This window comes from Peromyscus maniculatus, chromosome 13, assembly GCF_049852395.1.
Source record: "Peromyscus maniculatus bairdii isolate BWxNUB_F1_BW_parent chromosome 13, HU_Pman_BW_mat_3.1, whole genome shotgun sequence".
Classification (NCBI taxonomy): domain Eukaryota; kingdom Metazoa; phylum Chordata; class Mammalia; order Rodentia; family Cricetidae; genus Peromyscus; species Peromyscus maniculatus.
In genome coordinates this window covers 63,662,406-63,689,332 of record NC_134864.1, presented here as the reverse complement: position 1 = coordinate 63,689,332, position 26,927 = coordinate 63,662,406, and positions in this window count along the sequence as shown.

The window sequence follows — 26,927 nt, the reverse complement described above, 5'->3', positions numbered from 1 at the left end:
GTTCTAGAGAGTCAGAGAGACTTCTACAAAACACTGGTGAAAACATAGAAATTTGTACCCAAGTGAAACTAGAATTTAATGTAATGAAAAAAATTAAAAATACCTTACCAGTGTCAAATCTTCAAATATTGTACCACCCACTGACTATCCCAAGACAAGTATTAACAGAAGGTCTTTCCAAGAAGTCATAACAAACCAGGAGCAAAGAAACTTTCATTGTTTAAGTGTAATGTGGTGACTTCATAGACTGTATCATAAGATAGCTATGTGATTTATATATAAGTCAGTAAAGCCACGATCTAGACAACAATAAAATATTGAGAAGTTGGAAGTTCTGAAATAGTTTAAATTTTCTAAAGACATTTAAAGAAAGTTACTTACAAATTTAAAAACAAATTTAGAATTTTAGACAGATTTATAGCTGAATTCTTTTTATTAAGCCATATTCTTCCAATTTAAATAAAGAGAGAGAAAGCAAATAGAAAAAAAAAACATTTGAGGATTCCACACTCTTAAGATCACACAAAGGTACAAGACATTTTATTCATGTGGCATGTTAGGAAAGAAAAATAGAGTTCATGTGATCACGTGACAGACCAAGAGAGGTTGGGTCATACACTTAAAAACAACGTCATAAGTAGAAAGCTAGAAGTAAAGGGTCGGGGAGAGCTGGCCCCACACCCAGGAGAGATAGCTCCATCCTTCACCATGGGCATAGAAGAGCTGACTCCAAGCTCCAGCCTGAGGTGGGCAGTCCCAGCAGTCCAGACTGACCACATCAGGTACTATCCACATCCAGGGCTCTGAGTTGGCCCACCCCAGCATCTGTCCATCTATGACCTGCTGGGGTGTGTGAATGGACTGGACCTATAGAACCATAGCCACAGGATCTCCACGACTGGGGTGACAGCAGGACATTCGAGAGGAGTTGCAGTAAGGATCCATTGTTGATGGTGGACCAGGTGTCCTGGAACCAGACCACAACTCCTTGCAATGAACAACTGCATATAAAGCTGAGTGGTTTCTGGCCTCTATACCTAATGGCTGTTCTGTTCTCTGACCCCAGATACGTTTATTAGGGGGCACAAAATTTTGGGGAACACAATCTCACCACATCCATCAGTTACTGGATGTAGGTTCTATGATGACAATTGGGGTAGACACCAATCTGATTGTAGGAAAAGGCTAGTTCAAGCACCCTCTCCACCATTTCTAGGAGTCCTGGCTGGGGATAATCTTGTGAGTCCCTAGGGATTTCCCTAGCTGCAGATTTCTCCCCATCCCCTCAGTGGTATACTCTGTCAAGACATCTTTCATTGCCCTCCCTCCCTGTCTCTCCCCCATGTTCCCACCTCCCATCCACTCCTGTCCCCTCCCCTTTATTGCCCCTCCCAGTTTATCCAGGAGATCTTAACCCTTTCCCCTTCCTGGAAAGATCCATGTGTGTCCCTCTAGTGTCCTCCTCTTTACCTAGCTTTTCTGGGGTTATGGATTGTAGCCTGGTTATCCTTTGCTTTGTGTCTAGTCTAACATTCACTTATGAGTGAGTACATACCATGTTTGTCTTTTTGAGTCTGGGTTACCTCACTCAGGATGATTTTTTCTAGTTCCATCCATTTGGCTACAAATTTCATGGTGACATTAATTTTTACTGCTGAGTAATACTCCATTGTGTAAATGTACCACATTTTCTTTATTCATTCTTTGGTTGAGGGGCATCTAGGTTATTTCCAGGTTCTGGCTATTATGAATAATGCTGCTATGAATATAATTGAGCAAATTACCTTGTGGTGTGGTTGAACATCTTTTGGATATATGCCTAGGAGTGGTATTGCTGGGTCTTGAGATAGGTTGATTATCAATGTTCTGAGATACCGCCATACTGATTTCCAGAGTGGCTGTACAAGATTGCATTCCCATCAACAGTGGAGGAGTGTTCTCCTTTCTCCACATCCTCTCTAATGTAAGCTGTCATCTGTGTTTTTGATCTTAGCCATTCTGACAGGTGTAAGATGGTATCTCAGAGTTGTTTTGATTTGCATTTCCCTGGTGGCTAAGGATGATGAACACTTCCTTAAATGTCTTTCAGCCATTTGAGATTCTTCTGTTGAGAATTCTCTGTTTAGATCTGCATCCCATTTTTTTTTAAACAGACACGTTGATCAATGGAATCAAATCAAAGATTTGTGTTTGTGTGAAATATTCTGCAAGTAAATCTTAGGTGTATTTATTTCATTACAACAGATAGAGCCAACATTCTGTATAAATTGTCTGAGTGATTTGCATATTGGAAAGAGTACAGTTTTGAGATCTCCCACTATCAGTTTAGGAGGATCAATATATGCTTAATGTGTAGTAGCATTTCTTTTATGAAGTTGAGTGCCCTTGTGTTTGGTGTATAGATGTTCAGAATTTTAATGTTTTTTGGTTGATTTATTTCTGTGATGAGTATGTAGTGCCTCTCCTTTCTCTTCTGGTTAAGTTAGGTCTGAAGTCTACTTTTTCAGATATTAAAATGGCTAGACCAGCTTGCTTTTAGGTCCATTTCCTTGGCATATCTTTTTCCATGCTTTTACCCTGAGATGATGTATATTCTTGATGTTAAAGTTTGTTTCTTGGATGTAGCATAAGGATGGATCCCGTTTTTTCATCCATTCTCTTAGTCTGTATCTTTTTATTGAGGAATTGAGACCACTGATATTGAGAGATATCAATGACCAACGATTGTTGATTCCTGTTATTTTTTTGTTGTTGTTGTTATGATGGTGGCGGTGGTGGTGGTGGTGGTGATGGTGGTGATGGTGGTGGTGGTGGTGTGTGTTTCCTTCCTTTTAATTTTTACTTTTTTGGTTCTTGGTTGTATATTCCTTGCATTTTCTTGGATCTGGTTAACCTCTTTAGTTGGAAATTTCCTTCTAGCACTTTCTGTAGTGCTGGATATGTATATAGATACTGATTAAATTTGGTTTTAACATGGAAAATGTTATTTTCTTATTTATTGTAAACTGGGTATAGTCATCTGGTCTGGTGTCTGTGGTCTCTTAGAGTCTTTAGAACATCTGCCCACTCATATTATATCCATCTGTACTATCTTCAGATCCTCACTCTTTTCTCCTTTCCTCTAAATCTAGTTTTCCACTCTCACTTCCATCTCGGTAGGAGAATATTTATTGCAGCCTCCCTCTCTCTTCTGCCCCCATCTGCTGTGGATCACACAGATATTCTTCACCAACTTTCCTTCCTATTCATCCTGTTATCCCAGCCCTCTACTCCAGCAGACATTCCCTGGGTACTCTGCAGTCAATCCTGAAAAAGAAGCAAGTAGGCCAACTTTAGATCTCCATGACCTCCTCTCCTCCACAGCTCTCTAACAGACCTTCTGCTGTGGTCTCTCCTCACACCTTGCCCCCGTTCCTAGGGGTACATCCTGGTGGGACACCCTGCTTTCTTCCCTGTGGACACTCTCATCCCCTCCCCCATCTGCATTCCTAAGTCTCAGCCTCCAATACCTAGAAACACACTTCACTGGGAATCCTCATTGGCCACACCTGTGAAGATCCCAGAAGAATTCTCTACCAGGCAATCCATAACTACCACAACCTTCTAAGAACCAGAGAGGTCAACAGAAAACAAGAACAAAACATTTACCCAACAAAGACAAAATTGGGTATCAGCTCCTTGAGTAACAATCATCTTAAACCCAGATGCCTAGATGCCAACTAAGAAGTGCAATCAAGAACAACCAGGACAATGTGTCATCACTGAATCTCTGCAGCCCTGTGACCGCAGGCCCTAAGTATTCCAACATAGCTGAAACATAAGAAAAAAAAAAAACTTAAATTGGCCTTTACAAATATGTTATAGGTCCTTAAAGAGGAAATGAAAACATCTTTTAAAGAAATCTATGGAAACACAAACAGTGGAAAGAAAGGAATAAAATAGTTGAAAACCTGAATGTGAAAATAGAATCCCCAAATTGAAGGCAATCTGGAAATGAAAAATTTAGGACCTTGAATGGTATCCTCAAAGGCAAGCCTCGCCAACATAATATAATATATGCAAGATAGAATCTCAAATACTGAAGACACAGTAGAAGAAATGGATATCTCAGTCAAAGAAAATGTTAATTCTACAAAAAACAAAAAACAAAACAAAACAAAAAAACCCTGGCACAAAACACCCAGGATATCTGGGTGCTATGAAAATATTAAATCTATGAATAACAGGATAGCTATGAATAGAAGAAGGAGAAGAAACCCCGGTCATAGGTACAAAAAATTTTTCAACAAAATTAAAGTGAGAAATTTCCCTAACCTAAAGAAGGAGATGCCAGCTAAAGTACTGGTGGCATACAGAACACCAAATCAACTGGACCAGAAAAGATTATTCTTCTCAGGACATAATCATCAAAACTCTAAATGTACAGAACAATGAAGGGAAATTAAAAGCTGCAAGAGAAAAAGATCAGGTAACATGTAAATTCAGACCTATTCTTTATGTTGATTTATGAAATAGATGTTTTTATGTCAACTCAATAGTTACTATATATGGAAAGTTGCAAAAGACATAATGTGTGTACGTTACTCGTATAATAAACCAATTAATGGGAGACAGTAGTTTAGGAATTCCACTTCCCCACACAGCCACCATAATAACTAAAATCAGTACTAAAGGTTTATCCATACAGAATGGTATCACAATGGTGGAGGTGCTCCTACTTTGTCCTCGTTGGATGTCAGGTTTATTGCTGAGTACCTTACAATGCACAGAACTGCCATCACACAAAGAATTTCTGGTCTACACTGTTGACAGTGGTGATGATGGATTCTGGTAGAGAATCTGTAGAGTCTTCCAAGTGCTCATCCTACGTGGCTGTACCAATAATAGATGATAGTGTTGCAGCCTGCCCAGATTCATCGTATGGCTTTCCTCATAGTATATATTGGCATTTTTAGTAGCTCCACATGAAAAATCTTCTAAATTAGATGATTTAAATACATAAACATTATGTGTGTGCATGTGCATGCATGTGCCATGGTAAAGGCGGTATTCATAGGGTAACCTGCAGGAGCTGAGTTTCTCCTTTTGCCATGTGGGTACCTAGGATCAATCACAGGTCCTCAGGCTTAGCAGCAGTCACCTTTGCCTACTCAGCCATCTTTAAAGCTCCATATCATTTTTTTTATTGATATCAACAAAAACAGCAAGTCTCTGTTTCTTTGCTGGGAGTGTAATAGAAACTACTCTGGTGATCGGATGGCGAACACCTAACTGTCATGATAGAACTCTCATCCAATGACTGATGGAAGCGGATGCAGAGATCCAAGGCCAGGCCCCAGGTGGAGCTCCAGAAGTCCAATCTGTGAGAGAGAGGAGGGAATGTATGAGCAAGAGATGTTGAGACCATGATTGGAAAAACCACAGGGACAAATAGCCAAACTAGTGGAAACACATGAACTGTGAGCCAATAGCTGAGGAGCCCCCATGGAATTGGATCAGGCCGTCTGGATAAGTGAGACAGTGGATTAGCTTGAACTGTTTGGGAATCCCCCAGTCAGTGGGACCAGGACCAGTCCTTAGTGCATGAGCTGGCTTTTTGGAGCCTGGGGCCTATGCAGGGACACTTTGTTCAGCCTGGGTGAAGGGAGGAGGAGACTGGACCTGCCTCTGCTAAGTCTACCAGGCTGAGCTGAATCCCTAGGGGAGTCCTTGCCCTGGAGGAGGTGGGAATGGGGGGTAGGCTGGGAGGAGGGCGGGGGGTGGGTAATGGGCAGGAGGAGGGAGGACAGGGGAATTCGTGGTTGATATGTAAAATTAAATTAATTATAAAGTTAAAAAAATTCAAATTCAAATTCAAAAGAAACTATTTGTCTTTTATGGGAGGCAATCATCTCTCCTGGGTATTTTGTTTGTTAGGTTTTTGTTTGTTTTTGTTTTTGCTTTTTGGTAAAGTTGGGTGAGTCAGGTCAGCAGCTTCGCATCTGTTGTGTCTGTTGCAGATATTAAATACAGGCAGGGGCTACTTAAGCTGGATATTGTCAGTTCTAACAAAGACTGTCCTAATCATGCTCCTTCAAGGGGTGGCCAGAAGCTTCAGTCACTGAAAAGAAATAGCTGGGGTTTTATTTTTAGACTGGCTACAAATATTTCTCATCATAAAGATTTTTTCTTTATTTTATATTCCTGGTTTAAAAAGAAAGGTACCCTGTAGCACAAATCTTAAAAGTTCTTATTAATAAAAGCAAACCTGAGCCAGTTATTGGGGTGTATGCTGGAAGATCAGAGAAGCAGAACAGGCCACAGCCATCTCACCTCGCCAATTCCTCAGCTGATCCTGTTTCCTCAGACTGGAAGCCTCTGAGTCCTCATCTAGATGGGTCTCAGCTGAACTGCTGCTCAAAGCCTAAAAGCTTAACCAGCTCTAGTTTCTGGTCCTCATACCTTATATACCTTTCTGCTTTCTGCCATCACTTCCTGGGCTTAAAGGCCTGTGTCACCATGCCTGGTTGTTTCCAGTGTGACTTTAAACTCACAGAGATCCAGATGGATCTCTGCCTCCCAAGTGATAGGATTAAAGGCGTGTGTGCCACCATTTTCTGGCCTTTATATCTAGTGCGTGTTCTGTTCTCTGATCCCAGATAAGTTTATTAGGGTGCATGATATATTGGGGAACACATTATCATCACAGCAACCTACCTTTAAAATCTTAGAGGATCATACTGTATGAAAGTGAAAGTAATTTCTTTTAATCATCATGATTTCATATTCAGTAACTCTATGAGCCACAGATACATACATATCAAAGTGTGTGTGTGTGTGTGTGTGTGTGTGTGTGTGTGTGTGTGTGTGTGTGTGTAGAGGTTAGTTTATTAACCAAATGTTTATGAGTACCTATTTTTCTTTATCAGAGTTAAGCATCATATATATCTCATGATAAGGGGTAAAGTTTCACTTAAATATTTTATTTATTTATTTTTAGTTATATGCGTGCATGTGTGCCTGTGTGAGTGTATGTGTACTACATGTCTGCAGGTGCTGCTGCAGGCCAGAGGGTTGTCAGATCCCATAGAATTGCAGTTACAGGTGGCTCTGAGCCACCTGATATGGGTTCTGGGAACTAAACCTGAGTCCTACGCAAGAGCAGAAAATGCTTTTAAGAGCTGAGCCATCCCCCCAGCCCCAAGGTTGAAATGTGATATGTCACTGTACAATTTTATGTAATAATTTAGCAAGAGTGAATATCAAGAATTGGTTAAAAAGGTGTTTATTATATTGCTTAAACAAATTCTCTGTGAAAGTATTTGCTTATGAATTTTCAGATAGTGCGCATGTGAAGTAGAAAGATCTGCAAATGATATATAAATATTTTATCTCTGTCATGACACAATTTGTAATTCATGGTAATATGTACGTTGTACAAAATGTGGGGAAATATTTTGGTTTATATTATCATGTGCATCATCACTGTAGCTGGGTGAAAAAAACAGGGATGGACTTTGTTGGATTCTGGTGAGAAAGGCTGAAATTTATTGTCCCAGGTTGATGTTTTGATAAATTGTAAGGTTGATACGCTTATTAATTATGAAAATCTATATGTCACCATTAATAAAACAACACGTCTCCTAGACACTCAGATCCTGTGTGTTAGCAAGCAGTTCTCAGGATTTCTTGTCCTCTTTCTCTTCCTCTTGAACTAGGGACTGAACAAAGAGCCTACTGCATGCCAGACAGTATACCTTGCCACAGCCCTTGGCTATTGAAATGCAACCTTCCACTCTGATTCTCAAATTATAATCCTCCTGTCTCCACTCACCCTAGTGCTGGGAGTATACATATGTGCTACTACTGTCCTGTTCCCTTCTTTTTAATGATGTCTAAGATATTTTATCTACACTTCAACTTTGTGTTCTATGTTTACTATTAATTTCAGATAGGCAAACTTCTAAAGAAATAGTTGCAAGGAATTCTGATTTCATATAGGAAATTATGCTAGTCTTGAAATCAGATCATGAAGTGCACTTTATAATGACACTACCTGTAAGTTTGAGACTCATAAGCCTTCTTAAAAAGAATTAGAACATTTACTTCCAGATTTCTAACTCCTATTCTGTCTAAAATATTGTTTTACTTGGGACTTTATGAAATATAACTGGCCAATACTGTTACAGCATAAAGTAGTTTGTCTAAGGCAAGCATGATGGTTTGTTATCTCAGTCATGAAAATTACTTGCAGAGTGGATTGCCCATCTGCGCAGCCTTGGAATACAAATGACCCAAATGTCACAACTTAACTGATGCTACCATTTTATGAGCTTTCCAGCAAACCATTCATAAAATCCATTTTTGTGGTTCATTTCAGTCACTGGATTTCCTGAACATTTTTCTTAGAAAAAAAGAGCCTTCTTCATTTTTTATTGCATATGCGTAGGGTAATAAGCTTGTGCTTAAACAAATTAAAGACCTTAGTGTCACATTATCAGCTGTATGTAAAAACATAGGTCAAAAAGTCAATCAGATGCTCTGCACAGCATGGGCAGCTTTCCAAATCCCCAGTGCTCTTCTCTGTTAAAAGGAAAACTTCTGAGCAAAAGAAGGCCAGAGGTCACTATATTCTCTAATGTATGAATTCCAAGAAACCTAGTGAAGTTCGTTCTTTTAGAATTATCAACATAGTAAATGTTATACTGAGTTGAAAACAAATTTCTTTGTGGATCTCTTGTCTACTTATAGTGACATATAAAGGTCATTGAGTCTGCCTTAGTTTGCTTTCTACTGCTGAGATGAAACAGGCCTCAGAGGATGAATATTTGATGGCTTGGTCTCCAGGTTCTTGCCTTGAGTTCCTGTTCTGACTTTCCTTCCTGGTGGATAGTAAGCTGTAAGATGAACTAAATAAACCTGTTCCTCCTGAAGTCTCTTTGGGCCAGTGTTTTATGATAGCAATAGAAAGCAATAAGGTAGAAATTGTTGCCAGAGTGGGGGCTGTTGTTGTGACAGACCTGACTACGTTGTTTTGGGGAGGATTGTGGAAGTGTTTGGAAATTTAAGCTTCAAGAGTCATTGAATGCTCAAATCTTAACGGGTTGTTCTGTGAGAGCTGGAAAGATGATTATGTTGAGAGACATGCAGACAACGGAAGCCTGGCTTGTGAAGTTTCAAGGGATGCAAAGGATTGTTGTATATTTGAATTAAGAATCCGTGGTTTCTTGTCAGCTAGGGCTGAAGGATCATCTGTGATTAACATGAGACCAGCACCACTGAAGCGAAATCTTTGCTTTACTGAGACAGTTGATGTTGGTTAGCTGGGGTAGAAGAGTCAGCTATGATTAATAACAGATCCACATCACTGAGAAAAAAATCTTCTGAAAAGTAGTTCATTAGGGTCAGCACATCAAAGCTGTGGTCCAGAGATGGGCAAGCCCGCACCTCAAGCTGACAGGCAAACTTGGTAACATGTAGGAGTCTCCCATGGCACTGGTTTTGGTGACATGAAAACTTCAGGATTAAAAGGGTCATGGAGGAAGGTGGGCTTGGTATCATAAGAGGCCATTGGGGGAGCTACAGCCTTGGGTACAATGGAAACTCCAGAACTGAAGGGTTTAGGGAGAGACACTTGCCACCATGTAGCAAGACTGGAATCCCTAAGGTACCACGGAAGACCATGAAAGCCATTGGTAAAAGTGCAGCCTGAGTTTTAGTGAGGACCCCAGCATATTGGAGATGCCAGGAGTGAGGAATGGCCACCAAGGACAGTAAGAGAAAGTAAACTAGGGCAGAGAAGGGAAGGACATCACAGACATGGCCAGGAGTGATGAAGAACTTGAGGATACAGACCTGAGGCTCGTTGTTGTTTTTTTTTCTTTTTGTTTTCTTCTTTCTTTTTTTAAATTATTTTGTTCTGTAGCCATGGATACTCACATCTCACTGTGTAGTCCAGGGTGACCTCCACTTTGAAGTTACCCTCCTGGCTCAACCTTCAGAGTGCTGGTGGGAGTCACCACACTTGGAGTGATAAAATTACTTAACATTCATCATAGTGATTCAATTCTCCAACTACTAAAACCTGTTAAAAATTTACACATTAAATTAATAAATTATATTTTCAATGAATGTCCAAGTTATGTAAAGTAGATGCAACCGTCTTTCTAGTTAAGTTACTTAAAAAAGGTTTTATCTAATAATAATTTTTTAAGTATATGTTGGTAGCTTAATAGTTTTACTCCCTTAATTGTTTCCCAGGATACAAAAAACTTCATTTACTCTTTTCAAAGAAAATGGCCACAAGTGTAGAGAATGACACCAGAGAAACATGCCCACAGAGCAGCCCTGAGACAACTTTCACATTTATTCCTGTCTATCACAAATTCTATGTATTTGCTTATAACTTGAAAATTCAATTTGACTCACCAAATGGACAATTGTCTATGTTAGACTCTTATCAGAGTTAAATATGTCAGCTAACTGCCCTGGCATTTGCTTTCTGGGATGGTCACCACGCTTTCAACAACCAATAAAGGCCAAAGGCAACTTTTCAAAATGTACTTTAACTTTTCATTTCTTGTTTCAGTCTACATTAACAAAACAGCATGGTTAGAAGGGCTTGTAAAAAGCAGAGATTAATTTCCCACAATTTTAGAGACTGGGAAGTTAAAAGCCGATGGTGCTGGTTCCGTCAGTGTCTGATGAGAGCCCACATCTCAGTTACTTATATTGTCTATGTATCACTTGGTGGAGATAGTGAACAAACTCTCTGGCTTTTCCTCTAAAAGATGACAAGTCCCGTTAGCAAAGGACACTGATTCCATCCATGAGCTAATTAAATCCCCAAAGATCCACTTAATGTGATCACCTTGGAAAGTTTTTAACATATGATTTTAGGAGAGGATGCACAAATTTATGACCATAGATAGCATGTGGGCTTTTGTCTTAGGTTGTTGTTGTGAAGAGACACCATGGCCAGGGCATCTCTTAGAGAAAAGGATTCAATTGGGACTGTCTTACAGTTAGAAAATTTGGTCTATCATCATTATGGCATGAAGCGTGCTGGTACAGACAGACGTGGTGCTGGAGGAGGAGCCAAGAGCTCTATATCCAGAACGGCAGGCAGCAGGAAGAGAGACACACCCTGTGCCTGGCTTGAGCATCTGAAACCTCAAAGCCCACCCTCAGTGACATACTTCCTCCAACAAGGTCATATCTCCTAATAATGCCACTCCCTATGAGCCCATGGCGGGGCATTTTCATTCAAACCACCCAGGTATATCTGAAGAAAGCATTTTCTGAAGTGGACTGTCTCAGGTAATGTTCTATTGCTGTGAAGAGACCCCCATGACTACGACAATTCATTATAAAGGAAAGCATTTAATTGTGGGCTTTCTTACAGTTTTGTAGGTTTAGTCCATTGCTGTTGTGGTGGAGAGTATGGCAGCATGCAGACAGACATGGTGCTGGAGAAGCAGTTGAGAGTTCTACATCCAGATCCACAAGCAGCAGGAAGAGACAGTGAGCCCCTGGGCCTGGCTTGAGCTTTTGAATCCTTAAAGTCCATCCCTCAGTGGCACACTTCCTCCAAAAAGGTCACATCTACTCCAATAATTATCCTCTCAAATAGTACTACTGCCCCAATCCTACGGGGACCATTTTCACCCAAACCTCCACACTCCACTCCCTGGCCCCCATGAGTGAGCTATATTATAACGCAAAATGCATGTAGTCCAGTTTCAAAAGTCTGAATAGTCTACCACAGTCTTAACACTGTTTAAGAGTCCAAAGTTCAGAATTCTGTCCTGAAACTTATAACAATCTCTTCATTATAACCCCCGTAACATCAAAATGAAAGAGCATGTCAGATACTTCTGACATACAATGGCACTCCAAGATGGAGGAAAAGGGAGCATTGTTAGGAAATACTGAACCAAAGCAAGACTGAAACCCAGCAGGGCAAGCTCCAAACTCTGCATTTCCATGTTTGACTTCAAAGCACTCCTCAGATCTCCAACTCCTTTCAGCTTTGTTGACTGCAGCACATTTCATTCTCTTGGACTGTTTCTACTGCCTGTTAGCATCTCTCCTCAGCAGGCATCCTATGGCTCTGACATTCCTGACAATTTTGGGTGTCCAACAACATCCAGGCTTCACTTTCAAAGCCTCAGTCACTCGATGGCCACCTGTGACACATGCCTGGCCTCAGTGACTTTCCTTAGCCTAGGAGGGAATTTCCATATGCCATTTCTCACATCCTTGACTCTAGAGCCAGAACCACATGGCTGAAGCCGGTAAGTTCTGCCACTTTCTGGGGCTGGCATTTAGCCTCATTGTTCAAATAATTTTTATTCAGCTTTCTGTTTTTGATGATTTCCTTCATTGATTAAATTTTTCTTTAATTCCTTTTCTTATTTTGGAAGCTTAGCTGAGTGGGGTTTTGGCCTAAGATACTTCCTTTATTCCACTTAGCATCAGACTTTTCTTTAACTTTTTATCTCCTTGAACACTGCACTTAGCTCCATTAGACTTCCTGGTTCTCCTTTTCTTCTCAAACTGTGCATTTTGTATTTTCCTTGCTCTGTTTGCTCCTTTTCATTATAGATCTGCATAAGAGTGGCCATATAAGAGAGTCAATACTAGGATGTATTGAACTCTCCTCTGCCAATGATTAATCCTAAACTCTCCACTTTAGTCTCAAGAAGATTTTTTGAACAAGAACAGAAAGCAGCCATATTCTTTACCAAAATATCACAATAGTCTCAAGGCTGCAAACTAATGTTCTTCTCAGAAACCTCCTGAGCCAGGCCTTCACAGTTCAAGTCATCCTCAGCACCACTGTCCACACTCCACGCTCCAATCAGTATGACCCATTAAGCCCCAACTTAGAATGTTCGACTCCTTTTCTAATCCAAAGTCTCAAAAACCCACATTCTGCCAACAAACAGCATGGCCAGGCCTGTCGCTGCATTACCTGAAGGAGCTGGAGATCTGGTGGCGCTCTTCAAAGGGATTAGAAAGTGTAGACTTGTTGGAGTAGGTGTGGCTTTTTGGAGGAAGTGTGTTACTGGGGTTTAGGCTTTTAGGTTTCAAAAGTCCAAGCCACGCCCAGTGGCTCTGTCCCTTCCTGCTGACTGAGGATCCAGAAACAGAACTCTCCATTACTTCTCCAGTACCATGTCTGCTGCCTGCACACTGCCATGCTTCCTGCTGCAAGGATGCTGGACTAAACCTCTGATACTGCAAGCCACCTAATTAAATATTCCCTTTTATAAGAGTTGCTGTGGTCGTGGTGTCTGTTCACAGTAACAGAGTGGTGACTAAGAGACTATTACCAGATATTAATTCTGATACAAAGTATAATAATAAATTTCAAGTTTATTTATGGGGAAATATTTTAAAAGAGAGTAAAAATAAGTCAAAGGGGAAAATTTTATAACATTACTAGTCAATTTTGTTTTGTCCATTAGAATAAACCATCACAATAAATGTTTCATAGAGCTATGAACATAATTTCTGTGATTTTCACATGTTTTTCTACAAAAATAGAGTTAGATGTAGATCAAGTTTTGAGAGGTAAGATAAATTATAAAACATCTCACACAGAACTAGATTATAACATCAACCTTTGGGCATTAACAAGAACATTATATTGTGTTAATTTCTCCTGTAAAGACTGGACACTCTTATTTCTCCAAGCGCAGAATAGTTGTATTCAAAGTAATTTAATTTTCCTTTATATTTGATGAAGACTATTATGTGGGTGAAAATTAAAATGTCAGAGAAAGTTCTTTCCTATATTAAAAAATGTGACATTAGCTATAGCCTCATTGGCATGAATTTATATTCTGCAAATGAAATATTTAACTTCCATCATAGATCTATTCCAATCACTTTTTGTGTGCCTGTAAGATTGGACGCGGTGATATTCTTTGAAGAGAGCAGATGAAATAAAAAGATAAGTTCCCTTACAGTACAGCTTTTAGAATGAGAAGTTATGAGGCTAAAGAATGAGGGCTAGTATCCCTAATTTGTGTCTTTTTGTATCAGCAGATGTGCAAACTATTGTTAGTATCTGTTCTCCATGCCTATGCAGGGGTTAGGAGAATCACAAAACTTACAATATTGGTTTCTGTGCTGTAATTCAGTAGAATATTTAACTGTGAACCCAGCCTTATAGAGTAGATGAGTTGTTTATATTATCTTAGTGTAGGGAAGTTTTAGAACATTTCAGTAATTGTCACTTATAAATGAATGAAATACATCTCACTTCTGTGGGTAACCTACAATGACTTAACTAATTTATGTAAAAATAGCTGAGCCTAATTAGCATGTTTTACTCACAGGTTGGATGGTTCTACATAACGCCACATAATTTATTTATGCCTGGTTATTGTCAACTTTGGTGTTTAATAGAATGACACAAACGCAGAGTTGTTTGTATCCATCAGTAATGTGCCAGTGTTCATTAAATAGTAAATGAAAGGGTAGGGAGCACTAGAGGTTTCACATTTGAAATGCTCTTTAGCACAAAGAAAATTGAGAAGTTAGTTGTGGGGGTCTTAAAAGAATGCTAAAATTACTCATCAGGCTCTAATTCACCTTTTCTTTCTGTAATGTGGAAAATACTGTTAATTCTCCATGGGAAGACAGGGAAAGCCATGAAACCAGTGGGAATTTTCTACTTCTCTTGCTTCTGTTTACCGGCTGCATTTACATACATTAGACAAGTTGGAAAGGAAATGATTTATGTTTATTTCCTCCAGTGAGTGCTAGATATTAGTAGATCTCAGTAGTTGAAATTTTTAAAAGATGTATTTCTGCCAGAAAACTCGAACTTTTTCTCTGGGCCACAGAATAAAGTGTGCATATGCAGAATTTTCTGGAAAATTTAAAGTTGTTAGGAGCAGAGAGATGGCTCAGCACTTATGTGTGATTTATGTCGAGCCTGATGACCTCTAGAACTCTCATGGTGGAAGGAGAACATGTCTCCTGCAAGGTGTCCTGTTATCCCCACACAAGTGCCATGGCACTCTTGCTATCTCCTTAGATAGATAGATAGATAGATAGATAGATAGGTAGATAGATAGATAGATGATAGATAGATAGATAGATAGATAGATAGATAGGCAGGTAGATAAATAAGTAAATGAATGCAAAAATATTTGAGGCTTGGCTGTTGGTGTACTCACATTCAAATCTCATTTTTGCTATGTGTGATATGTGGGTTCTTGGGAGTCCACTTTGCATCTGAAACCCTGTGTCTCACTCTGTACCACCAGATGATGGGAGGACAGACTTACTTGATAGGACTATTGTGGTGAGCACTCAACAATATGCCAGTATTCCCAGGAGGCCCTGAATGTTGAACAATTGTTGCTTCTTTCTCCGTATTTCTTTACTGTGGAGAGACTGTCTCCCCTTGTAATCTCTTTGTGGCAGAGACAATTATTGTTTCTTTTTCTCATTCAAAATTTACTCTAGCACTTTGTCCATGTTATTCTGTAACTGGATTAAGTTAAATTAATAATGAGATTACGGGATGAGTGCATAATTCAATGGTAGAAGAGTTGCCTATAATTCACAGAGTCCTATGTTTAATCCTCACTACTTCCAAAGGCTAATCTACTTGTTTTATCAAATACACAATTATTAATTATACAGGTATAAGACTAATTGTACCAATATAAGGATCAATATAACAAATGAAAAAGAGTCAAGATACATTTCCATACCATAAAACTGAAACAATAATGGTTGTGTTTGATAATATTTAAAGCAAACTAATCAAGCAAAGCAAAACTGAGTTTTTTTGAATATTTTCTTTCTGTCTTATATTACAGATATTTGATTGAGTAAGTCTGTATAATTCCGTCTGCTATATGGACAAGATTTATAATAAAGTGATTAAACTACAAAAAGTCCAAATTGCCTTTGATTACAGAGAAAGTGGCTTTGTAATCTATAAACAATAAAACTCTACTTTTGTTAAACCTTTGTGGTATTTTACCCTTGTCCACCCTTGCTAATCTTTGTATTTATACAGGAATTGTACATTCACATAAGCACAGAAAATCAACATTCGTGAATATGTGTGTACAAATATAGTCCATGTTACAACATAGCAAAGTATTATAGTGTTTCAAAGTACAATGTTGTATATTTTGGCTTTTTTTCTCTTAGTCTTATGCACATAAAACTATTCAATGTTTATGTCTGTGTTGCTATATCATTAACTGTCACTGCTTTATGATGTTTTATTTATATACACATTTGAATTTCATTTTCTGATAGATCAATTACACATTTAAACTTCCATATATTTGAAATTTATTATTGTATGTATGCTATATGTATTTATCTATTGATCAATCTTTCAGTCTACCTATCTATTGTATCCCCATTTATGTGTGTATGTCCAATATATATATATACATATATTATATATGTTATACACACATATATCCCTTATATATATATGGAGGAGACTAATACACACACAAACACGTAACACATGTGTATTCTATGTGTTACATGTGTTACTATTTGTATTTGGAGGAGACAAATACACACATATATAACTCATACATATGCTATATATTTTTGGGAATAAGGGAAGCACACAAAATATATATGTGCGAAGATATGCATGCAAGGCATATGTGTGGAGGTCAGAAGACAGCTTCGAGTTATAGGTTTGCCCCTTTCAGTTTTATGTGACATCTAAAGTCCAGTCATCAGGCTTGTGTAGCAATAACCTTTACCAGCCGAGCCATCTCAGTGGCCCCAGACTTCCATCTATTTTTATACCACTGAGACCCATTATATCTATAATTGATTTGTTGTAACCAATTCTACTTTCTGATAATTCTTCATGTTAATTAAAAACACCTTGTTACCATAGTTTCAATACTTATTTTTATTTGTGTATCATGCTTACAATATTCTTGACTATCAGGAGTTGATTTTCCTTCTGCTTTCCCCCAGGAAGTGTAACGCCATGAATACTTTGCACCAGTTTTCATTTGCTGTATTTTTAAAATCATTTTCTAAGGATAGATTTCCAGGAATGGAATTACTGAATAGAAGAAAATAAGTGTTTTGAGGCTATCACCCAGTGCAAATTGCTCCTATGAAAGATTGAACTAAAATTTATTTCTTAAGAATTCCACATGAAGATGTCATTGCCTATACCCTGCCTATCCTTGGATCACTGAGTATTTTTAAAATCAAGTATAATGCAAACACAAACGCTGACAATTGTTAGCCAAAGCATATTTATTGCTATTTTCTTTGCATTAGTAATGTGAGTAATGGTTTATTGTCATCTTCCCCTATTTGTAACATGTGTGTTTATATAATTTTCCAATTTAATCTCACCACATTTTCTGTTTTTAAAGAGGCAGAGCTCTCCACTCTTCAGTGACTCATCTGATCATGCAGATGGTGCCAACCATAAAATGATTTGTTTTCCTGAGCTGAATTGATTATTTTTCTGTGAAAAAACTCAGGGAAATGAAATCTAAGTGATGTGACTTGTCCAATTCCCAGAAGCATAATGATTTCAGAAGGAAGAGTTATTTTGGGTTATAGATTATTTTCAAAAGCAAATATTTATATAACTCAAAAAGTCAGTTTTCACATACAAATTTACTCTTCTATGTTATATAAAGAGTCCAGTTGTGAAATTGCCTCATATTTTTTCACCATTGACATTTCAATATCCTTTTATTTCTTTGAATCTCTTTTCCTGTCTTCTTTAGCACATGCAAACCAACAAACACTGGGTTCAGACCAAATTTCTAAAGATATTTACTTAGTGATTTTTTTTCTCCATCTTCAAAACTGAATAAAAACTGCTTAGAAAAGCCCACACATGTGGGCTGCTTCTCTGCATCCCGCCTTGGTACTCAGCCTTCGTTCCTGAGGCTTTCTCATTTTCTTCCACATCTCACAGGGCCTTATTTCTACTAGGTCTCTGGTCTCTCCTTAGTCCTGGCTAGGTAGAGAAACTTGGGCTTCTATAACTGGGCCTTGATCAGCTATAGCCGTGCCTTGATCAGCAACAGTAGCAGAGGAGGTTGTGTTCTTCTTAGAATCAGAATGTATCTCTTTCTGCCACAATGGATTGACCTGTCTGCCATTAACCACCACATTGACATTGCTTGCATACAACCTGCCACTACTGTCTTGCTCTAATAGGAAGAATGAAAACATAAGAAAGTTGAATGTGTCAAACCAGGAGAAATTGAAATGATAGTTTGTAGGTTATAGACATCCTTAAACTTTTCTCTGCCTCATTAAAACTTAAAAAAAAATTCAGCATTTACAAGTGAGCAAATTGGCTCTGGGAAGCTCCAATACCAAAGGAGAGAGAGACATTGTAGAGCATGAGTGTTCAATAAGCTGATGACAATTCATGACTTTTTTGCTTGCCTCTTTCCACAGTCCTTGCACCCCCACTTTTGCAGGCATAGCTGGGAGTCTTGTGCATTGCCTAGGCCTGATAGCCCAGCGATGCCAAATCAGTGGTCCCGAGGAAGCAGAGAACACATGACAGGATCATGGAGGAACTTGGATCACATTTGTCCATCTCAACTTGGGATAAAAGTTCTCATGGCAAAACATAAACTCAAGGTCTTAGGTTTCTTTAGCTCTTTGCCCTGATTCAGCTTCAAGAACGTGATGAAATCCGTGACTCCTTTCCTATTTATTGTATCTACCTTGGCTTAGGAAGTTACTCTTGTGGGAATCACACTGCTAAATGTCACTCAAATTTCCCAAATAGGGGCAATTCCCTGGCAGTGTGGTAGCTGGAATGCAGAGGACTTGCCAAACAAGAGAGAGGAAACAATAGATGCTTAAACTTAGAGAGGCCAATGTCAGCAGTGGACTCAAGGTCCAGGCTCCTTATTCCTGTTTGTTGCTCATATGTGTCCCCGGCCCCACCTCCCTTTGGGGATATATATATGTATACATATATATAAGGGAGCCATCTTAGTGACTGGCAGATCGTGACTCCCCTCCCTCTTGGAGCATCTTTGATGTCTGCCCAGTTCAGTTCCAGAATTCTTTGCGGATTTGATCCAGACCATTCCTATGAGTGTACTGACAATTTCTCTCTGCCCAATTCTCTATTTTTCCATTATATTTGTCTGATAATCCCAGCATTAGGAGCAGCTGCAGAGCTTCTGTGACCCATTGAAGACTGGAAATGCCAGCCCTTATCTAGAAAACAGGAATGGGCAAGTATCATCCAGGAAACTTCATCTCAAAGCTTCCACCTTTCCTCCACAGTCTTTTCTAGATGTGTTTTCACATTTGCTGCAAATTTTAAGAGTGAAGAATAATCAGGTATTTGTAATTTGAGGGTGATTTTTACCATTAATCTTTATATTGTACACTGGTAATTTTAATGCAAATATGAAAATATTTTACTCATATTTAAAATTGCCTAAAACATTTTTTTTTGCTAAGCTGAGTGTTTGTGTGCCCTTAAATCTATCCCTTGAAGCAAACCCCAATGTTCTGGTGCTAGGAAGTTGGGCTTTGGGGGAGATATTAAGCCATGGTGTGGAGCCCTCAGCAGTGGGATTAATAACCTTATGGTGAAAGCTCTGTGCGGTGACTCCTACTTGTTGAGTGGTTGAAGTGGAGTTGGGGAACGAGTTCAAAGCCATCACTGGGTGCATAATAATACTCTGTCAAATAAAAAAGGAACGGAGGCTAAAAGGGAAAAATGGGTGTGGTGTCCTTAGTCTACTATTCTCTACCAAAAGGAAGACAGAAGGGAGGTATTGGTCATGCAGTGGAGCACCCTCAGCTCACAGGAAGGTATTGGTCACACAGTGGAGGACCCTCAACTCACAGGGAGGTATTGGTCACACAGTGGAGGACCCTCAACTCACAGGGAGGTACTGGTCATACAGTGGAGCACCCTAAGCTCACAGGGAGGTATTGGTCACACAGTGGAGGACCCTCAGCTCACAGGAAGGTATTGGTCACACAGTGGAGGACCCTCAGTTCACAGGAAGGTATTGGTCACACAGTGGAGGACCCTCAGTTCACAGGAAGGTATTGGTCACACAGTGGAGGACCCTCAACTCACAGGGAGGTATTGGTCATACAGTGGAGGACCCTCAACTCACAGGAAGGTATTGGTCACACAGTGGAGGACCCTCAACTCACAGGGAGGTATTGGTCATACAGTGGAGGACCCTCAGCTCACAGGAAGGTATTGGCCACACAGTGGAGGACCCTTAGTTCACAGGGAGGTATTGGTCATTCAGTGGAGCACCCTAAGCTCACAGGGAAGTATTGGTTACAGAGTGGAGGACCCTCAGCTCCCAGGGAGGTATTGGTCACACAGTGGAGCACCCTCAGCTCACAGGAAGGTATTGGCCACACAGTGGAGGACCCTCAACTCACAGGGAGGTATTGGTCATTCAGTGGAGGACCCTCAGCTCACAGGAAGTTATTGGTTACACAGTGGAGGACCCTCAGCTCCCAGGGAGGTGTTGGTCATGCAGTGGAGGACTCTCAGCTCACAGGATTTATGAGTCCCTTGACCCTGAACTCCCTAGACTTAAGACATGTGAAAATTAGGTTAGGTTATTCATAAACAACTTAGTGTACAGTACTTTATTTACTGGTTTGAACAGGTTAGGACCACTTTTAGGCTCCATGCCTGCATGCATGTCAATTCATCCTTCCTGCTCTCTCTGCATATCTTCACATACGTGTGCACAAGAAGTTTGTCCCAGAGTCACAGGAGAATAAGAAGGATAATTTTTACAGTCATGGTTTAGGAGGCATTGAGAGTGTACTGTTGTTGTTAGGGAAAAATTTTAATAACTGTGATTCAAAAGCAAAGGCAGTTTCATCAGAGAACATAAATACGATTTTCTTTTAAAAAATATATGTTAACATGTGCTAAAAGCCATTTAAGACACCCAACTCATTTTTGATTGGGCATATTTAGGTATTATGAGCAGTTATAGAAACGATATTTGTGTCAAAGTAATCGCATTTATAAATATGAATTTTAATTATTTATGGATTAGATAAACAGAATTTGAGCCTATTCTTCATGAGGCAATATGCACTTTTGTGAAGTGCTTTTAAAAGTCTCTGAAATAATGAACTACATAGGGGATAATTTGTCACTGACTATATGAATCAGAAAGTAATGTGTTTGCAGTTTCCAAACTGCATACTTTATTTCCAGGTATGTTCCTATTTTATATTACCTGTATCGTAGTTCATTAACTGAAAATACAAGGATATTTATCAAAAGCATTACCATAACAGCTTTACTAGAACAAAAACCTATTAATAGAATTTCTTGAGAAATACCTCAGGTTATATTATTTTGGAGAAAGTGTTGGTACTCCTTTAATTATATTGAAAAGGGCTATAGAACACAGAGATCTCGAGGTTATATATCTGTAGCTCTTGTTATTGAGTGAACTAATTAATTCATGCTTGCATACTTTTGTTATTGCTAAGTTGAGTAGAGCCGTTTAATCTGGACATTTCACTAAAATGGGAAACTATGCCTCCTGCAGTTTAGTGGGGGAATGAACTTTAAGAAATGTTTTGCAGCAAACTCACTTCCTGGTAGGTGATCCTGAGCACACCTAACCCTCTAGTGCTCTCTCCCTCCTGTGCTCGAACTCCAAGGCTGGCTTTCACCACCCACGTAAGGACCTGTTTCACTGAGGCACTCTTACCTCTCACTAGCACCTCACAGTTATAACTAGCAATTTTGCTTCCTCTTTATTGAAAACAACGTAGTACAGGAACATTTTCAAGACATGAATATTGGGTTCTGATATAATGTTTTATTCAGCAGGTATGTTGGTTTTATTTAGACTTCCCTAGCTTGAAATCCTCAATTCTTACAGAGAATCATTCTGTTTATTGCTACATTTTGGGTTTTTAAACATTCCATAAGTTGCTTCCATAAGGCATACCAGTTTAGATTAGAGGATCTTGTGGCAAAGGTTATTGCCAGGGAATAGAAAGATGAGATCAGCTTGAACTACCCACTTTCTTATTTTTGATGAATCTTGGTACTTAGCTATCCATAATTATACAAATGGACATATTCATAGTTGGGGAAATGGGACCAAATTCACGCCATTAAAATGGACTTATAAGAAAGTACGTTTTTAAGTTCCATTTATGGCAGTTCCAAATTGAATGAAATGACTTATTTAAGATACATTGAACAGGCCATAAAAGTTTTGATTCAGTGTCATATAAAAGGTCACATTGATTGTTAGGAAGGAATGAGTAAATGGAGAGAAAGATTCCTGAGTTTGAAGTGGGGTGAGAGCCAAGATCCATTGTGCTTCCTTATCTGCATCTTGATCTATATACAAAAACTCATGCTATAGAATAATGAATGTGGTATGAGAAGCTGTTAAATTGTATGCAATTATAATGCCAATTCAAAATAAGAACTATCTAACCAGCTGGCTTATGAGCTGTGGTCTGAGTAGTCCAGCAGTGGCTATCTCTTGATGGATAAGTGGAGAATCTGGTAGTTGTTAAATCCAGGAGACTGGATGTCTCAGCAGTCTCAATCTGGTGCTGGAATCCTGGAGGAGTCCAAGAGAGATGGTGGTCTTCAGTGTACTTAGGAATCCTGAAGAAGTATATTCTAAAACCAGTGAACGAATATTGCCTCAGCAACAGAATAGATGGACTCTTACCATGAGACTGAGGGCAAGCAGACAAGAGGCAAAGCCTTTTTCATGTGTACTTTTATCTGGTATGTCACCAGAGGATGTGGCCTGAATGTAGAGTGTGTCTTCTTACTTTGTTATGATTGAGAAAACCCCTCACTAATAGATACCATGATAGAGGGAGACATGGTGGGGAGAAAGAGAGAAATCCGGTGCTAGGGAAGTTCCCAGGAATCCCCAGGGATGACCCCAACTTAGACCACTAGAAATAGTGGAGAGGGCACCTGAACTGAACTGGCTTATCCCAGAGATGAGACCGGTGAGTACCCTAACTGTCACCACAGAGCTTTTCTCCAGCGACTGATGCACAGCCAGGCTCCAGGCAGAGCTCCAGGAGTCCAGTTGGGGAGAGAGAAGAGGGATTCTATGAGCAAATACATCAACTTCATAATGGGGAAACCTGCAGAGATGACCAAACCAAACTAGTGAGAACTCATGAAAGTTGGATCAAGGCTGTGGAGCCTGCATGGGACTGGGCTGGGCCCTCTGCATGCCAAGACAGTTGTGTAGCCTGATCTGTTTGGGGGCCCCCTGGTGGTGGGATTAGAATACATCTCTGGTGCATGAGGGGGCTTTTTGGAGCCCACTACCTATGATGGGACACCTAGTGCAGCCTTGAGGCAGGGGGAGGGCCTTGGACTTGTCTTTACTGGATGTGCCTCCTCATGCGAGGCCTTGCCTTCTTGTGTGTGTGTGTGTGGGGGGGGGGGGGAGTGGGGGTGGGTTGGGAAGGGGAGGCTGGGGCAGGAGGAGGGAAGAGGGGGATCATTGATTGGTGTGTAAAATGAATGGAAAAATTTTATTTTATTTTTTAAAAAGAAAGAAAACCCCTCACTGAAGTGCACAGTTTGTGTTTCAGTTGATTCCAGATGCAGTTAAATTGACAACCTTGATTATCCATCATGTTGGGGAAGAACATCTTTTCCTTGACCACTTTCTGTTTCTTGGCCTCTGGGATGTGAACTGCTGTATTCTGGTACAATCTTCCATGATGTACTGACACTTCTAGAATCATAATCTGAAACATATCTCTGTAGCATGAATCTTAACAGGTCTTATTAATTAAATCAAACCTGGAGCCAGGTATTGGGGTGAACGCTGAATGATCAGAGAAACAGAACAAGCCACAGCTTCCTCACTTCAGAAGTACCTCAGCTGATCTTCTTTCCTCAGACTGGAAGCTTCTGAGTCCTCATCCAAATGGATCTCATTTGATCTGCTGAACTGCTTCTCAAAGCCTGAAAGCTTAACCAGCCTCTAGTTCCTCATCCTCACACCTTAAATACCTTTCTGCCTCCTGCAATTACTTCTTGGGATTAAAGGCATGAGTCACCATGCTTGGCTGTTTCCAGTGTGGCCTTGAACTCACAGAGATCCAGGTGGATCTCTGCCTCTGGAATGCTAGGATTAAAGGCATATGTGCCACTATTTTCTGGCCTCTATATCTAGTGGCTGTTCTGCTCTCTGACCCCAGATAAGTTTATTAGGGTGCACAATATTTTGGGGAACACAATACCACCACATATCTCTCCTTCTGTACATTTTTCTTTCATGTATTAGTCATATAGTCACAGTGCTTAGGAAATCAAGGAGCATAATTTTAAGGTCATATATTTGTACTCAATAGTTTCTGCCTTAAAACAAGACTATTAAATGATGAAATAAAGAGATATAGCGACACATAGTTAACCAGGACTGATGGGACAAACCTGTAATTACAGATTCTTGAGAGGCTGATGCAAGACCACAAGTTCAGTGTCTGCCTGGACTACAAGGCTTGCCTTGGTGACTTAATGAGAGCCTGTCTCAAAAAAAAAAAAAAAATCAGGACATATAGCTTAGTGTTAGAGTACTTGCTTAGACTATATGAGGCTGTAAACTATCACTACCACCATCAATAAATTATAGAAATATATGCATATTTACTTACACATTGTTAAAATATTGTTAGGTATTATATATTCTTGGACACTAGATCTCTGATTTTAATGTCATTGTGTATCTTGACAGTTCATATAGCTAAAAATAGAATTTCTAGGAAAGTTTTCAATATATGACTAATACATTAGAGGAATGATGTTTCTACATTATATTGTTGTAACATTCAAATATCAAAACTTGAAAGTCTTAAAATTCAGACATGTCCAACCTGTCGTTTGTGAGCTGCTTGAAACCAAGAGCAGCTCTGAATATGATAAAGTAAAAAAAAAGTCATTAACAGACTAGCTTAATAATATGTTTTTGCAATCTTTTAGAATTGATTGTGGGATTTTAAAAGAAATTAAATTTCTTTCATATAATGTACATTTTGTTATATTATTTCCCCTCCCCAGCCCTTCCTTATCCTCCCAACCTCCCAACCTCTCTACTTACCCCAAATATCTCTCTCTATCTCTCTCTCTGTCTCTCTCTCTCTCTCTCTGAAAAAAAACATGCAAAACAAAAGAGTACATTAAAAAAGCAAAAAATGAAAATCAAAAGAAACTTGCAAAAAGAAAAAAGTAATAAGAAAGAAAAATACCCAACTAACCAACCAAACAAAAAGACACATAAAAGCATGATATCTGTTGTGTTTTGTGTCACCACTCCTGGGTGTGGGGCTTACCCTGGAGTGTGATCGATAGGCCCACCATGTGGGTGCTGGAAACTGAACTCAAGACCTTTGCAGGATCAGTGAGTGCTCTTAACTGCTTAGCCATCTCCCTAACTCTTAATTTTCAATATGTGCATCTTCCTTTGAAACTCTTCTCTTCATTATCACCCAAGTAATTTCCTTTAGATGTTCTTCCTTTTATGTTAGAAAAAGTTGATTTAATTTAGGAATTGGTGTCTTTTATTTTTGAATTTGGGTATTGCATGATAGGAACTTTAGCCACAGCTGCCTAAGAGAGAAAGCATAAATACCCCATGGACACTTTCTTCTTTCACAAATAGGTTTAGAGACTTCCATTCATGATCTCTTTTCTACTTGCTAAAATTTCTAGCATTACCTCTAGCAATATATTCTAAAATAGTGATATAATTCAATAATTTGTACTAAATCATGCTTGCAGATTTGTATCAAACAGAAAAAACTTAGGGGAGAGTGATTCTTTATTTAAAAATTTGAATTTAAATTTTTATAGGATCTTTTCTTCTGCTTCAGCATATGAAAGAATATGAAGTATTTCCTTATTTTTCTAATTTTAATTTGTATGCATTTAAATAATTTGTGTGATGTAGGAAGTAAATAATAAAATACAACTATAATATCATTACAGGGAACATAATTTTTTGGTATTTTTTTATTTTGTGCTCTTGTGTGTGTGTGTGTGTGTGTGTGTGTCTGTTTGTCTGTCTGTCTGTCTGTCTGTCTGTCTCTGTGTCTGTGTCTGTGTCTGTGTGTATTTGTGTGATAGTATCTCACAATGTAGACCAGAATGGCCTGGAAATCACTTTGTAGACAGGTTCAATGCCAAACTCATGATCCTTCTTGTGCAGGTATAGGATTATACAAGATTAGTTTTTGTTGTTTTTATTGTTTACAGTAATTTTTCTTGGTTTTCAAAATAAGAAAATCCTAATAATTTTATTCTTAGAAAGTCTTTACCCTCCTTCTCTTACTTAATTTTGGGGAGAAAAAGTAGTATTTGAGTCAGCCTAAACTCATCTAGTTTATTCTTTTCTTACATTCACACTGATATTAACTAGATAAACCAATTGGAAATAACTAATAATGATGTCCATTGGCAAACAGAATATGATCTTATGTGTGGACCACAGAATTTGGGGTTAGATCAAGAGAAGAAAGAAAAGATAAAGTTATATTAGAGAAATGATTAAATTCTATAGCTGTAGAAAGTTAGGAATTTCATCTTTTTCATCCACTTATCCTCTTGTTAGGTTTATTTCTTCATAAGTAAGTGGTTTTTATTTTATTTTATTTAGAATCAAAAGGATTCCCTCTTGAATACATGAGATCGCAAAAGGTAATCAGTCTTTTATTTTCTTTCTTTGTTATGGATGAACGTGTATATTTATTGTATCTTATGATAATATATGATAAAGACAATAAATACAGTAATTATAAAAATTTACCTTCCTTAAAATTTCTTTTAAAAAAAGAATTTATTTTTTTTATTTAAACTTAATAAACATGGGTATATTGCCAGGTTGAAAAATAGTCAAAAATTTTAAAGAAACTTCAGTTGCAAG